General features: G+C 43.3%; 1 long non-coding RNA gene across 1 annotated transcript in view; it reads right to left on the reverse strand.

Moving 5' to 3' along the window:
* LOC125394012 (uncharacterized) overlaps positions 1 to 16,710 on the reverse strand; it is a 42,602-nt gene extending 25,892 nt beyond the window's left edge. Inside the window, exon 1 of the long non-coding RNA XR_007230051.3 lies at positions 16,531 to 16,710. This is a non-coding gene — a long non-coding RNA (uncharacterized LOC125394012). The remainder of the gene's footprint in view (positions 1 to 16,530) is intronic.
* Positions 16,711 to 16,928: the final 218 nt, after the last annotated feature.

Here is a 16,928-nt window from a genome sequence, read left to right on the forward strand (position 1 = left end):
CATATAATATGTACCTACACTGAACACAGTTTCCCCTCCCTCCACTCCTCACAACTTTCTCCAATCTCCCATCTCCCATCTCCCATCTCCCCTCTCCCCCGATCTACTCCCCTTCCACCTCCCTTCAGGAGACAGCAGGCCTCTAAGAGACAGCAACCAAACACAACCAAACAAAACACAATTAGACAAGGCAAAAGCCCTCACACCAAAACTAACAGGAGCAAAAGAGTTTCAAGAGCAGGCAAATGAGTCAGACACACCCACACCTGCTGTGGGAGTCCACAAAAGTGTCAAGCTAACAGACACAACATACACAGAGCACCTGGTGCAGATCCATGCAGGCGCTATGCTTGCTGTTTCAGTCTCTGTATGTGCCCATATGTGCACTGCTTAGCTGACTCAGTGGGCCATGTTTTCCCAGTGTCCTCCAATCTTTCCAACCCCTCTTCCATGGGATTTCTTTCCTGAGGTACAAGGGAAAAGACTCAATGGAGACCTCCAATTTCCTCTCTCTCTCCTCTCTCTCTCTCTCTCTCTCTCTCTCTCTCTCTCTCTCTCTCTCTCTCCATAATGTCTGGCTGTAAGTTTCTACATCTGCTCCCATCTGCTGCCAGAGGAATACTCTTTGATGACAAATGGACAAGACAATGAACTATAAGTATAGCAGAATATCTTCTCTTTCTTTCTTTTTTCTTTCCTTTCTATTTTCCCCCAGATCTATTTGGTTCTACCCTAGGTTTCTGGGTTACCCAGTCTCTGGTTCCTGGCCATCCAGGGGCTCTCTCTTGTGGAGTTGGCATCAAGTTAAATCAGATATTGATTGGCCACTCCCCCCACACACACACAGCAAGTTCTGCGCTACCATTGCCTTAGCACACCTTGAAGTCAGGACAGACTGTAGGCAAGTCAAAGGTTTTGTGGTTGGATTGGTATCACGTTTCTCTTTCAGCAGCCTGTAGAGTGCCTTCCCATGGCAAAGAAACTAGGACATAGGGGTGAAGGCTCCACTTCTCTATGTCAATATTCAATATGTATGAATATTGCCTTCAGCAATGTCCCCTGACCCCCTATAAGCTTGCAGAGGACAACCTTCTGCTCTATCATCAGCCTGGGATGTTTGGGGATTTCCATAGGACCACCCTTGACCAACACCTCAACCAAGTGCAACCCAGTCCCACTACTGGAAGCTTTGCTTAGCTACAAGAGATGGCCAGTTCAGACTCTGAATCTTCATGACCAGGAGTCCTCACTAGGCTCACGTTCATACATTCCAGGAAGATTCCTCTGAACTAGGTTTCCACTCCCCCACCCCCAAGTGCTCCCCAGTTTCAACTATCTCTTCCAGTCTCTCTCACATCCCTCCTCCCACTCACGATCCCCCCATCCTACCCCAGCTGCTGCTTCCATCCACACCTGTACCCAGTGTGCCCATAAAATCTATCCCCGTCCCCATGAGGTCCAGCTGTCCCCCCTAGAGCCCTAACCTATCTGGGTCCGTGAATTGTAGCTTGATTATTATTTACTTAATAGCTAATATCCACTTATAAGTGAATGCATATCAGATTTGATTTCTGGGTCTGAGTTACCTCACTCAGGATGATTTTTTTCTAGTTCCATCCATTTGCCTACAAACTTCATGATGTCACTTTTTTAACAGCTGACCACGTTTTCTTTATCCATTCTTCACTTGAGGAACATCTAGGTTGTTTCTGACTATTATGAATAAAGCCACAAGGAACATAAGTGAGCAAGCTCCTTGTGGTCCTTCAAGTATATGCCCAAGAGTGGTATGTCTGGGTCTTGAGGTAGATTGGGTCTTAATTTTCTGAGGAACTGTTGTGTTGATTTCCACAATGGCTGTACCAGTTTGCATCCCCACCAGCAACGGGAAATAGGGTTTTTTCAGCTTATTCCAAAAACCTGAACTCTTAATTGCTTATAATAAGATTCATGTTCTGACACCTTCCATCATATGTAAAATATTTTTAATTTCCATTTCTCATTTGATCCTTCCAAAACAGACAGAATAAGTATCTTCATTTCTAGAGCATCCTGTTCACACACAATGAAAAACTCTTTTTGGTACTTCCTATGTCCTCTCTGGAGAACAGTATTTTGTAAATTGTGACCTAGTCACAGGCTTGCATTAGTACAAATCCCTAGGAATTGCTTGTACAGTGTTTTCAGATGCAGGAGCTCCATCTGCTTCTACTTTGTCTTCAGCAGCCTCTCTCCTTTCATGAATTATACTAAATGCCATTAACCAAGGCGATGAACACACGGCCTTAGTGACAAGCAATCCAACAGGGCACCAGGCACCCAGGGCCTTGTAATCCACACCACCGCCCAAAACACTGACTGCCAGAAAGAATCCACCTCCTCTGAAGATGTGAGAGTCATGGATTTGGTGCTAGATCAGTGGTTTTCAACCTTCCTAACACGGCAACCCTTTAAATACCCTTCAAGTTGTGGTGACCTTCCCTCAATATAAAATTATTTTCGCTGCTATTTCATAACTGCAACTTTGCTACTATTATGAATTGTAATGCAAATATCTGTGTTTTACCATGGTGTTTGGCAACCCCTGTGAAAGGATCGTTCCACCCTCAGAGGATTGTGACCCACAGGTTGAGAACTAATATGCTTGGTGGATGCTGACACCGCTAGGAACAGAAGAAACTTAGAGCTGACATGAACCAGTAAATTCAGAGATAAAGACAAATAAACTGGAGATGTGGACAGATGCTCTCCAACTCAAAGTCCCTGGCTGAGCAAAGGTTTTCATATCAAAAAGAATTTATAGATAGAGCCTTTCAATGTGGAAATTTTAGTGTGTCATTTAGTATAATGCTATACAAATGCCAAGATGTTAAAAGTAATACAAGCACAGAAACCTAGTCCACAGAAGGTCATTTGAATAGTCATTGCTTCTCTTTGCATCCAAAATCCTAAAGTGAAATATGTTCTTTGCTTCCTTCTGCAATCAATCATTGACACAAAGTAAGTAGCTGCACAAATAAATGACTGTATCTATGACTACTCTCCTGAAATCAATAATACATTTATTGATAATTCTCCATTTAAAGGTTCATTTCACCTTCGTATTGACATCCTGTCTTTCCTGCTACTTCATTAGATTTAAAATTTTTCATTCTTGGTAATGAACTGTAAGAAGGTTGCTGTGTTTGAAAGTGGCCCCAAAGGAAGCGATGCAGCTCTCAGCAGATTACTTTCTATTAATTACAAGGCAGGGAAGTTTCTGATTTATATACTCAGCAAAATTAAAGTTGAAAGTTCTTGGCTTTATTTTCCAGGGCAATAATTCCAAGATTCTTCTCAAATGGACCACTTAGCTGCTCTGTAAAATGGAGCCATATGCTAAAGTATTCTTCTGATAAGTTAGTTCAACAAATCCTTAAATGCAACTGCAGGGATGTAGTAAGAGGAGCAAGTGGGCCGCTTCCCACCACCCGGCTAGCTTTACACCCGAAACAACAACACATAAATTGTATACTTTTAAACACTGCTTGGCCCATTAATTCCACCCTCTTATTGGCTAACTCTCACATCTTGATAAACCCATTTCTATTAACGTGTGTAGCACCATGAGGTGGTGGCTTACCAGGAAGGATCTTAACCTGCGTCCATCTTGGAGAAGAGAGCCATAGCGTCAGCCTCATTGCCTTCTTCCCAGCATTCTGTTCTGTCTACTCCACCCACCTATGTTCTGACCTATCAGGCCAAGCAGTTTCTTTATTAATTAACTAATGAAAGCAACACATAGAAACAAGACCCACCTACATCACAGGAACTCGAGAGGCGGCTCAGCTATTAAAGGTGCTCACGGCTCTTTTGGGGGGACCTAATGAGGTTCACTTCCCAGCACCCACATCAGTCAGGTGGCTCACAAACACCTCCAGTTCCAGGCCATCAGACCCCCCACAGGCACTTCTATGTTTGTGGTGTGCATAAATTTACACAGGCACACACACATACACATAACTAAAAGTAACTACATCTGAAAACGACAGACGAGGAGCTAGATGGGTGCTCTGGATCCAGGATCAGGCAACCTGGCGCTACACATCCTTTGCAGAGCTAGCAGCCTAGCGAGACACTAGATGGACAAAGAGAAAATCTCAACATAAAATAGGAAGTGTTATTATCTAGTTCTTTTTTTCTTTCGTTCTTTTTTTTTCCGTTAGACTTGTTTATTCAAGTATCCGAAAACACTCTTTCCACTTCCTCCCCTCCTCCCAATACCCTCCTGCTCCCCCCACTCCCCCCGACTCCGTCTCCTCCTCCCTCTCCAATCCCAAGAGCAATCAGGGTTTCCTGCCCTGTGGGAAGTTCAAGTTCCTTCCCCCTTCTTCCAGGTCCAGGAAGGTGAGCATCCAAACAGGCCAGGATCCCAAAAAGCCAGTCCATGCAGACAAAACAAGACCCAGTGCCATTGTCAATGGCTTCTCAGTCTTCATTTGGACCTTGGGGGCTCAGTCAGCCCCCATGTCAGCCACATTCAGAGAATCCGGTTTGATCACGTGCTAGTTCAGTCCCAGTACAGCTGGCCTTGGTGAGCTCTCATTCGATCAGTCCCCTTGTATCAGTGGGTGAACGCACCCTTCGCGGTCCTGACTTCCAGTGCTCCAATGTGGGTCTCCGTCTGTATCTCCATCCATCGTCGGATGAAGGCCCCCTCTGATTTTGCTTTCCTTGCTCACGATCTCCCTCCCTCTGCTTCTCATTTGGACCTAGGGAGTTAAGTCCAGTGTTCCAATATGTGTCTCTGTCTCTATCTCCATCCATCGCCATATGAAGGTTAAGAGAACAGATCTGCCAGTAGGCTTGGAGGATGGCTCAGCCAGTCAAGGGCTTGTCTGAATTTGATCTCTAGACCCACAATGAAAATAGGACAGATGTGTGGTATCCACTTGTAAACTCAGCATCGGTGGGGCAGAAACAGGCCCAGGGGCCTTGCTGACCAACCAGCCTAATGAACTTAGTTAATTCCAATCCAACGAGAGATCCTATCTCGAAACTTGCTAAGGCTTCCTGAGGAGGAACCCCCAAGCTTGTCCTCCAGCCTAGGCATGCACACAAACACTTGCACACCGAATTCCAGAGGGAGTTCAGGGAACGGTGCGCAGATGAAATGACACTTTAAGTGTTAACTCTTTCAGACATTAGCATTTCAAGACAAGGGATAAAACAGAAACGCGTATGCTCAACTGTGTCGGATAGGCAAGCGATTTCACAGAAAGCCTTCTCCTAAGAGTTCCTGTGCTGTTAGCGAACATCTGTATGGGAGAGCCGCTGTGTTGATACGATGAAGCCCCATCACTTCGTGGAGCTGTTGCATGCCATGGAGAAGAATGACAAACCCCGTGAGATATAGTGGTTTTCAGCTCCGCCTTACATTAATACCGTGGGAGGGGGGCCGATATTTTCAGATGCCTGTGTTCACGGGGTGACAAGAAAAAAAAAGTGGGGTTATACTGCCATCTGCTGGCAGCCCACACTTCACTCTTGGCTCATCCAATAGGTCAGGTAAAGGAAAACAACGTTGTGTGTGTGTGGGGGGGGGGGGTAACCATACATTTAAAGTTCATTTCTAATACAGTACATTTTATTCGAATCAGATATCGAAATGTTTTTTTAACATTTTATTAAGCTTTAAAATATCCCAGAACTAAACGTTTTCATTCACATCTTGATTTTTTTAAATGCATGTCTTGTGATTTCCAGCACAATTTAATAAGAAAGGCAACAGGAGAAAGGTTGGATTTGCCATCAGATTCTCAATTACATAAAACAGGACTTTATTTACACTTGAATGGAGGAGTGCTTTTGACAAGAAATGATCTGTGTGCTTTCTTTGCTCTGGCTTAGAAGCAGGTTGTCCTGCACTGAAAACCCTTGTGTGTTTCACTAGGTTCCCCCCGGTGCTTTCCTTATAAAACTATAAAACCATTTATGGCAAAACAGTAAAGCAAACCGATTGTTACATTACTAGCTAGTTCCCACTCCATGCTAAACACCCATTCAGCATTTCATCTGCTAATGTAACAAAACTCATCTCCTCAATGAGATTTATTGCTTGTTTTTTTTGTCATGATCACAAGGTTTTGTACATTTTGCAATGGGTCTTTATTATCTAGTAATGATGGCTTGCAAATTAAATTAGCTTTTAATGGTGTAGTTAAATTCTAATTTATGTTTGGGAGCTTTGTTTAATTCATTTAGTAATGTAATCGTTTCCTTGCTATTTTCTTACGTTATACAGAAAGAACAGAAAAGAATAGAGGCTCGTCTGATTGCATTCACTTGTTTTGGCTTTATTAAATCTTGTCACTAATTGCATTTCTCCCAAGAAACTTTCCAAACAATCGCAGTCCAATCCTTTGGGCGAAATGATCTGGCTGTTCAGCATTTTGTCTGAGAGAGCTGGATCAGACTGTTCCAGTAATTCTAAGGGTTGGTTAGATAGGGCCCTTCCACGTGCTCATTATAACCCCACTGCGCCGTGTAATGTACTGGGCAATTATTCCTTTGCGACAAATCCCTTTCCTGTGAGCTCTCTTTCTTCCCTTGAACATTCAGGAACACTGAGAGCAAAAGTTGATCATTAGCAGCACCGGGCACATTTTATAGCATCTGCTTGCGTTTTCTCCCCTCTCGCTCGATGGGCTCCTCGCAGATCAGGCTACAATAACCTTTCACGGCACCTTTTCACCGGGGTCCGCACGGCGGGAGCAGAAACCATCGGGAAGTTTCTCCGGTTTAAAAACTAGATTATAGGGCTGAGAGGAATCATCGTGTGGCTCGGGATTTCTGAAGCCGACCTGTCCCTCCTCCAGCGTTAGTGTTCTTGGGCGGACCGAGGCACGAGGGTAACATTTTAATAAGGACCATCTATATCCTGGACTATGTGTGCCCCCATCAACCAGGACGACCTTGCAGGCCAGTTCTTCCCTTTTTTTCTGATAAGAAAACAAAATTCATATGCCAGATGATGCTCCCATTCCAGTTTCAATGTTTGCATCTTTTTTTCCAAGTGTGGAGGAACATGCAGCCTGCCTGGTGATTGGATCCCAGCCAGTGGTTCCCCCTCCGTGTGGCTCAGATTCTGCTCCTAAACCTGATCAGCTCTGTCAGCTCTTGATCTGGATTGTCAGACTGGTGATGCTATCATTTTATTCCTGTAAAACACCATCACCCCGATCATAATGACCAGTAACGGAGCATGGCGACTTCCTAAGTAAAGGCAAGAACGTCTTAGACTTCCTAAGTAAACGTCTTAAACTTATAAGATGATTCGTGAAATACCATCTGAGACAAAATAAGAATGAAAATGTACAGCCAGAATGAAGGAAAGATTGCTATATGCACACAAGCACACATACACACAAACACATATACATATAAATTGTGTATGTTTTCATATGTCTACATATATACAAATATATACATATATAAGATTGTATATATATATATTTCTGCTTTCTTTTTTTCTGTGAGCATTTTCAACACTTTAAAGGCTTATCTAAAAATAACAATGTAGCATAAACATGTACTATTCCTCTGACTTTAAGTCTGGATTCTTTTACATAAAAATAGTGTCTCTTAGAAACCAATGAGGAACAAAAGCCAGGCCCCTTATTCCTCCACATTAACTATATAATACCTATGGGTCTGTCACAAGGTTTATTGTGAGAGAAAGACAAACCCAGCATCTACAGGACAGATGTACAAGCGCACGGTGCTTATGATTATTTATAAATGCAAGAGACACATCTTCCCTGAGATGAGCTCGCAGAGAAGGTTAGTAGAAAAGCAATTTCCTTCCTGGCTCCCCCCTGCTCTCAGTCCCTCCAAGCCTCCTGCCCATTGCCAGAAGCAGTGAGCTGAGCTGAATTCTACTCACCCCCTTCCTCAGCCACCGCCCACCAACCCGGGTGTTGCATAACACTCCTTGCCCTCTGTCTGATTCTCCATGGATGTTACCCTCTGCTTTTGACTCAACCAAGACGCTGGACACTCCGAAGAGGAAGGTGCACTTCATAACATGGTAGAAATAAACACTGTGTAGGTTGTGAAGGGAAGTTCTTTAAGGTCCTCTTATTTATTTCCTGTGACTTCATTAACAACATCTGCAACACTCTGTCTGCCTCGCCTCACAACAACGGTAGCTAGATCCTGCCAAGAACAACCCAACCATTGGAGCCCTCAGTCCTCCTCTGCGGGGCATACTTTCCTGCGCCCTCCTGGCCTTCTCAGTCACTCAGTGTTGAGTTGTGTTAGGGCCCCAGTAACCTATACTGGAGTTCTGATCCGCAGGACTTTAGAATCTAAGAACATTTTAAAATAGTTTACAGCAAATGTGGTTACTTAAGATTATACACATTCTGGGAACTCAGGCCTGAATTTGCTAATGACTGGAGCCTTGATAAGAGCCAGGAAAAGTGGGGAGAAGGCTCTGTGCTCTCAGAGAGCAAGACAGGAGGAATGCTGCTGACCCTCACCACTAGCTAGAAAGGACAGTAGAGTGTTGGAGGAGGCCGCTTGTTTTGTTCCCAGCTGCTCAGCCCGGAATAATCACACAGAAACTGGATTATTAAATCACTGCTTGGCCCATTAGCTCTAGCTTCTTATAGGCTAACTCTTATATCTTAACCCATTTCTAGTTATCTGTGTATTGCCATGAGGCTATGGCTTACCAGGTAAAGTTCTGGCATCTGTGTCCACTGGGGCTAAATGGCTTCTCTCTGACTCTGCCTCCTTTCTCCCAGCATTTAGTTCAGTGTTTCCCCACCTAACTAAGTTCTACCTTGCTTAGGCCAAGCCAGTTTCTTTATTAATCAATGGTATTCACAGCATACAGAGGGGAGTCCCACATCAGTAGAGGGTTCTGTGCAGCATCTAGGAGGGCATTCCACTCTGACAATGCTTCAACTTTGGTCTTCTGGTTTTTAGGGCTATAATATAATGCATCTCTGTTACTATAAACCATCATAGCTAGCACTACCTTGTTATGGCAGCCTAGGAAACTAAAAGACCTATGCATAACACAGGGGCTTAGCCTGTCCTAAAACCAGCCGTGGTGACAGTTTTTCTTCCTTCTTGGCCTTGAAAGAGACTCAAACAAACGTGAGGAGTTTAGATCCAGGTAATGCAAGTCATGCACATTCCAGGTACAGAGGATTGGAAAGTCAAGCATCAAAAATCAGAGGGAGACTCCAGTCTTCCTACACGTAGAGATGAAGATCTCACTCTATTCTTTCAGACATCATTCACAGATGAGAAAGCACATGAGCCAAGAGATCAAGTTATGACTTAGATGTAAGGTGTTTGTGACTCGGGTAAGGAAGGTCGAACTCAACACTGAAAACCAAAAAGCACTTTAAATTCACTTTTCGAGGAGAAAAAAGTAGGAAAACCGATCCTACAATGCTTTTAATTGTATAAAACATCAAGCAAAAATGAAAATACTAAGTTAGCAGAGAAGAGAGATTTTGAAAACAAAGTTGGTTCATTTGGGGAACAAGGTACCTTACACCAAGAGACATCGTCTGTTTCCGAGACAGACTGAACACAGAAGAGTCCCCTGAGACCTGTGACGTGAAGTCCATGACCAAGAGTGCAATTTCATGAGGACCTGGGTGGAGACTAAGGAGTCCTGCCCAACGGAACAGTAATAGAAAGATTTGGAAGGTGCTCCAAGGTTGTAGTTTATGTCCCAGAGTTTGGTGACTAGAGCTCTGGGACCATTCATGGCCAGAACTCTTGAATATGTGAGTGTTCATAGTAGTGGCTGCAATGGAAACTCCAAGGTCCTATATCTTGCACACAGACTGGATTGGATTTATTTGTGCACGGCTGTTTGGGGACTCCTGAAATGGGTTCCCAAACTTAGGAAGGCAAGTTCCTTGGATGCGGCATGAGCAAGAACTCAGAGAAAGGCGATGTGGGCACATGTGTAAATTAAAACCCAAGCGCAGCTGCAGTCTGGCGACCTTTTCCTGTAAACCCAAAAGGGAACCTGAGAGCAACCCTGAGAAATACGGGGACAGGCCTCATCCAAGTCAGACAGTCCAGGATCCAGGAGGAGCCGGAAATCAGTTGATTGATTGGCTCCTGGTCTAGTCAACTCTGAAAGGGGAAGAATGTTGGACCCTCCTCTAAGAATTCCAAGAGGTGGTTTGTGTGGGTTCCCAGGTGTCCCGAGGATTAAGAAAGAAGGAAATCCTCAACTCTCCTCAGACTGCAACCTAGAAAGTTCCTGAACTAGAAACTCCTTGCAATTAAGTTTAACATTGCCTTTTTCTGAGGTCAAAACTTACCCAGGATTATCAAAACCAGACCCCTACCCTCCCGTCACATCCAAGATAACCTTACAGACTTCCTAGTCACCAGTTTACAGTTTGGGTTCTAACAGCTCATCCCCCACCAGAAAGAGAAAAGAAAAGCTAAAGAAAGCTTATCTATGACCCAGGCCACTTGTTGGTTGATTGGTTGGTTTGGTTTTTTTGTTTGTTTGTCTGTTTTTTGTGGGGTTTTTTTTTTGTTTTTAGTTTTTTGTTTTTTTTTGATACAGGGTTTTCCCTTGCAACCCTGACTGTCCTGGAACTTGCTCTGTAGACCAGGCTGGCCTGGAACTCAGAGAAACCGGCCTTCCTCTGCCTCCCAAGTACTGGGATTAAAGGTGTATACCACCACAGCCTGGCTCAGGCTACACTTTTTTAAAACAAGTCAGCTTTTTAAGAGTATGTCAAGTTACAGTCAATTCTGTTCAACTTAGTAAACTCTCCACATGTAATAAAAGAGTAGTTCCACCTTGCAATTTGGCATTCGTTCCTTTTCTTCTTAAATAAAAAATTACACCATCTTTTGTTTTAATTTTGCCACCTGGAGCCTTAAATTTTGCCCTCGACTTTGTAATTCACGATGCAGCTCTCAGATGGGCGTTATTAACCATGCTGAGCCATCTGGTCGCCTCCTGTTTTAGCCAATCATTCCTGCTAAGTAGGTATTAAGATCAGTTGTTTCTAGAAGCGGGAGGCGTGCATCTGCCGTAAACATGTAAATGTAGCAATCTTTTTAAAACATTATTTTGAATTTGGGTAGCCTCTAAAGTCCCTTACCCTCTGCACTAGTAAGAGCTCTGCCCTTGGAAGAGGCTTCACGGGCATTTCAACTAAAGTACCCCTGAAAGGGATGGATAAAGCCCTGCAGGAAATAAATAATAAATCTTCGTCAAGCTGAAGAGCTCTTCGTGGTATCATCAGCTACCACCGGTCCACTAAGGTCCATTTAGTTTCAGCTGTATCATTAGCTCCTCTGTGAATATATACAGTCATCTGGTAGACAGGTCAGGATCACTATGCTCTCAAGCTGCCCAGAAAGCATTAACCCGCTATAGAAGAGCCCTGACAAGTTCCTGGACAACTTTCTCTGTAAGTTAAAGCTGAACCCTGAACACTTCACACTGATACAGTCTCTTTCACATTCGCATCGGCTGTGCAGTGTGCTAGAGACACGAGTCTTGCTGCACGGTTCGTTCCATTGCCGTCTCTCCAGCTGCCACAAAATAGCTGGTATCCCATGATATCATCCACGAGATTCGTCACATTTTCACCTCTAAGCTCTTTCAGTGTACAAAGTAACCCTAGACGATGTCAATGCCTGAACAGCACAACAGGAAGGCCCAGGAGAGAGTGTGGGAGGCAGAAGTAAAGAGAAGAGACACCCCCTGCAGGAAGGACTTAAGGGCAAGCCGGTCCTTGCAGTGGATGCTGGGAAAAGAGCAGACTATGGCGGAAACAAGTACTGAAGGGTCCAGGATAGAGGAGCAGACTGCATCCCTGTCCCGTCCGTCCCCCCTCCCCACCGAGCTCTGGAGATCCGCTCTTCTCCAGTGATTTCATAATTGTACCTTATAAAACAGGATACCCTCCGTTCGAATCTCATGCCACTATTTCAGCTGTTTTAGCGGGAGAAACACAGAGTGCAATCATTCCCTTCAATAGGAGTGGGGTGGGTAGAAATTCCCTTTCATTTCAGTAAATGTGTGCAGGGAAGAGGAGGGAGGAGGACATTACTGCCTGCTGGGCTTCAAATAAAGCTCGGTTTATGTTCCCTTAGAGCTGACTTTCAGAAGGAAAAAAAAAGAGAGAGAGAGAGAAAACATGTAGTGACCCTCAAAACAACCCGAAAAGGGATACAGGGAGGCTTCATAATTGATCAGTTCACTTGGAGACAGCAAAGGGGCTTAAATCCTCTACATACAAAGCGGCCTACAGGGAAAGCATTATCCCTCCCCCAGGCCTTGCCCCACGCCCCAATCAGTGCTTTCTGTTCCACGCAGAACTGTGTTTTCACATCTATTGTTGCGAATGGCTGGGGCCACCAGAAGCCAGAGAGTCCAGTTTCTGACTCAGCTGGAGAGCCGGTTGGTGGAGAGCTGGGGGCACCTGCCCTGAGGAGTGGCGCTCTTTCAGGGCTCTGGCTGGCTCACAGTCCTCTGAGCAAAGAATGCAAACCCCACGGCGCCGGCAAAATCGGCTGTGATTAAACCTTGGCTGAACTTTCCCCCCACAAAACATGGTATCACATAAAGTACCCACAAAATCAGGAGTATTTTGGGAAAACAATCATTCACTTGTTCAACCAAGAAAAGGTTTCGAGATCTAATTGTTACCTGCAGTGCACACCACACAAAGATTGCTGGCTACCAGACAGGGTTGTATAAATAGCGTGACAAACAGCTTCACATTTCAATTACCCCATGTTCATCAGTGCATAGAATAAAGAGGCAATTTCGCAAAGGAGAAACCACAGGGAATACATTGGACTGACAACTGCCTGGAATTCAATTTGCCAAAGTGATATTGAAATATAGGAAAGAAGTCTCGGCGTGCTGATTAAGTTTCAAGCCGCCGTCTTACTAATACCATCTCATGAACCTGTTTGCTCCAGCATTACCATAGCAACATAGCATCATATCAACCCTGAAAACAGGCTACGCCACAAACTGTTCCTTTACATTTGTGATAAACACGGGAAAAGTCAGGGGCGTTATTACATCAGGACTCTCGCAGAGTCTGACATCCAAAAAAAAATTACAAAGAGCAGAAAATACTCTTTTTATATACCTTTAAGTTATTTGACATACATAAACATAATGGAAAGATTCATGGATAGGAGAGTCAAATATTCATCTAATAAGAAATAAACATGGAAAATATGCCTTACTGTAGCCCAGGTGGTATTTTAATTTATCCAAATTATCTAATGGGAAAAAAATACTGCATTGTATGGTATTTGAAGGAAAGAAGGGCCATGCACATGCGCACACGCACACACACACACACACACACACACATATGGAAGTCGCCGGGCAGTTTCAAAGTTGTCACATAATGTTTAGGGACACTGTACACAACTCACACTGTTTGCGTTCACTGCGTCAAAATAAAGGAATGAACAACAAGAATTTACAAGGCACTTCTGACCAAGGTGACGTTAATTTGATTCATTGTCCATGCTTCTTACTCTCCAACATTCATTTCTATTTTCCTCATTTCTACAAACCTCATTGGAAAGCAAAGGTAAAATATAAAAAGTACTATTTCTGGTTTTTACTGTTTTACTAAGTAAATTTTCTTTCTTAATACAGAATAAGACACAAAAACATCAGCATCTGACTTGGAGCATATGTCTGCTTATTGGTTTGCGAATTTGTTAGATAAGGAAAAAAACTACTGTAAAATGTTCACATTCGCAGAAATAACACACAGGTATTTATCCTCTAAAAATCTGAGACGTCTCATATTTCCGAGGTTAGCCAAGCCTGTGTACTCAGGATCTACGGAATGCACCTTTCTCTTTTGACCGCTGTCTGTCCAGAGGTTTCACGTGATTTCCCCAGCCATGAGACAACTTCTCCTTAGGTTTATGTGGTACTCCGAGTTGCAGAAAGAAAAATTTATTCTTATGCATTATATATAAAAAACTAGAAACAGAAGAAAAAATACCCAGAAAGGAAAATGTCCAAATACTTTCCTCACTGCAGTTCAAACAAAGTTCACTCTTAGCAGGATACACAATAAAAATCTCTGGAAGCAAAGATGGTGTATTGCATTGGTGTTTTATTAGCATTCTGTTTAGAGGGCTGTTCTATTATGTCATAATAATGCAGGAATGTCATCCAAAAGACATCCATATCTCACACATAGAAGCAGTCAATGGCAGGCACCTGAAGGAAAAGTAACAAACTTTTGCCCACCTCTTACCTCTGTATACCTCTTTCTTGGAGACTTACCAATCTACGTTGCCAAGAAGCACACATCCACACAGGGTAGTCATTTTGTGCAATGTCATATTGTTCTCCAAATGTTTTCTTCCTTCTTTCTTTCCTTCCTTCCTTCCTTCCTTTCTTCTTTTTTACCTTTCTTTCTTCCAAGATCTTTAGTCCTAAATTGCCTGAAACTCTCTCTGTTTCCCAGGCTGGGTCCAAACTCATAATAATCTCCTTGCCTTGGTTTCTAAAGTGCTAAGGTTATAGACACGAGTCACCATGGTCAATTTATTATTCTTTATTCCACAGAAAATAACAGAGCTGAAAGGAGCTACCTGTAAGTTCTTGGTTAGCAATTCCCTGCCCCCCCCCAATAATATTGGCAAGTGACACTTCTCCTAGTTAGGTTTCTATTGCTGTGAAGAGACACCGTGACCACCGTGGCAATTCTAAAGGAAAACATTTAATTGGGGTGACTTATAGTTCAGAGGTCCAGTTTATTAAAGTCATGTCAGGACACGGCAGTTTGCAGGCAGATATGGTCCTGGAGAAGGAGCTGAGAGTCCTACATCTTAATCCAACAGACCACGACATGTGAATGAACTAGACATAGCTTGAGCCTAGGAGACCTCAAACCTTGTCAGCACAGTGACATTATTTCCTCCAACAAGACCGTACCTACTCCAGCAAGGTCACACTTCCTAATAGAGCTAATCCCTATGAGTCTATGGGGGCCAAATGCATGCAAGCAACCACAGCACTGCTCCATCCTAAGAATAACAGTTAATCCCCAGTTCTAATCGATCTGAACCCCCTTTTCTATTCTAGCGCCTTTGATTTAACTCAGGTTTTTTTTTCCTTTTGAAGTCAGAATGTAATGGGAGAGATCACACAGTCTTTGCAAATATTCGATAAGTTTAAAATATAAGGACTTCTCAGAACAGTAGGCACTTAATAAAACTCCAAATACCACTGCATTGTTATTTTTATTATTATGCGTCATTATCACTACCACTATTAACCACATTTATACACTAATTCTTCATAAAGAGTACTCTCCAACTCTGTGTCACCACTAACTCTCAATCTTTATTTAATTTCCTTCACCCTTTTATATTCCAGTGGTCTGATTTAACCATGATAATCACCATTTAATTAGATAGAGAATGTGATCGAGCGCCCACTACTTACTAAGACCCATTGCAGATCCGCTAATTCAGTTATCCCAGAAATATTAATTGATCACTTGTAGTATGACAGGCACTGTTTTGACCATTGGGGATCCACCCAAAAACCAAAGACACAAGGTTTCATGAAAGCCACATTAAAGAAGGATTTCCCTTTGAGCATTGTAGACAAGGCCCCTTTCCACTCTACCTTCCTTTCTAGTTGGAAGTGACCAATGACAAATTTCTCAAGCAATTAGCAAACAAATGAGAAAAAAATAACACTATTACTACGTGCTACTGAATTCGTTATCTGTCCACCACTTTGATTACCCTACCTCTCTCCCACTCAGTTAAAACAAGCTGGAAGCTATCCACTTCTCTGCCTCATTTGAGATGTATGTACTTCATAAACAATCCTTTGTTTTTTATCAACATTCCTTCCAAGTCCCTAAATTTCAATTGTATTATTTCCATTCTACCAAGACTGTTCTCTCAATAGTCATTCTTACAGTCCTGCGGGAGTAGGCCGCCCTCATGGTAGTTTCCAATGTGGTTTTGAATAACTGGGATTTTCTTAAAATTACTGTCCCTTCCTCTCTCACCTCCCACCATCCAATGCCCGTTTCCTTGGAGTCCCTTCGTGGACTGTCTTGCTAACAATGGCTCGGTGGACTCTCTTGCAGACTCAGTTTCTTAGCCCCCTGCTCTTAATTGACAACACTATGAAAATGACATACACATTCTCTTCCTCCATCCCTCATCCCTCATCTACAGAGAGCCAGCCATTGGAACAGCATCTCCACTCAGTCCGACAGGTCACGAAATTCTGAATTCCTTCCCAACTTTGTTATCATGCATATAATGGAAGCAAATGTCCGTATCCACTCCTTTCTTTTGTACATTAATCTGAATGGAACCTTCCATAGCTATAACTGGGCCACAAATGTCTCTTGAGATAGGATAACATGGAACAAATAATTCACATAGGCATGGCTTCCCTCTCTCTAATCTTCTTGAGTCCTACAAATTTGTCAAATATTAGGTTGAGTCAGGACCTATAGCTACCTTGTCTCTTTTCCATCACAACTGTTGCCAGGAATCCGGTCAGGTGGCGTAAGGAAAGACGTGAGAGAAATGGAGGAAGAGCCTCATTGGTGCTGGGTCCTGTGCACTGTCGAGAGCATAGGGTCCTGCTCACCCTGGGCTGTTGTTTCCGATGCTTATTTCTCCCTGGGGATCTCAGGAAGGAGGAGCAGCTGTGAGCAGGGAAGTCAAGAATCTCTAGTATTCTTGGTCAGCTGCCAAGTGATGTCACAATTGCGCTGCTCACACGACCAATCGTATCCATCTTCAGTCCTCTATTGGAGCCTTTCTTCCAGGTACTTAACAGAATAAGCCCTGTAGTGAACACCACATCTTAACTGCACCATTCATTATCTGTGTGTGTTTAATCACATGTGTTA

This window comes from Myodes glareolus, chromosome 20, assembly GCF_982192425.1.
Source record: "Myodes glareolus chromosome 20, mMyoGla1.1, whole genome shotgun sequence".
NCBI classification, from domain to species: domain Eukaryota; kingdom Metazoa; phylum Chordata; class Mammalia; order Rodentia; family Cricetidae; genus Myodes; species Myodes glareolus.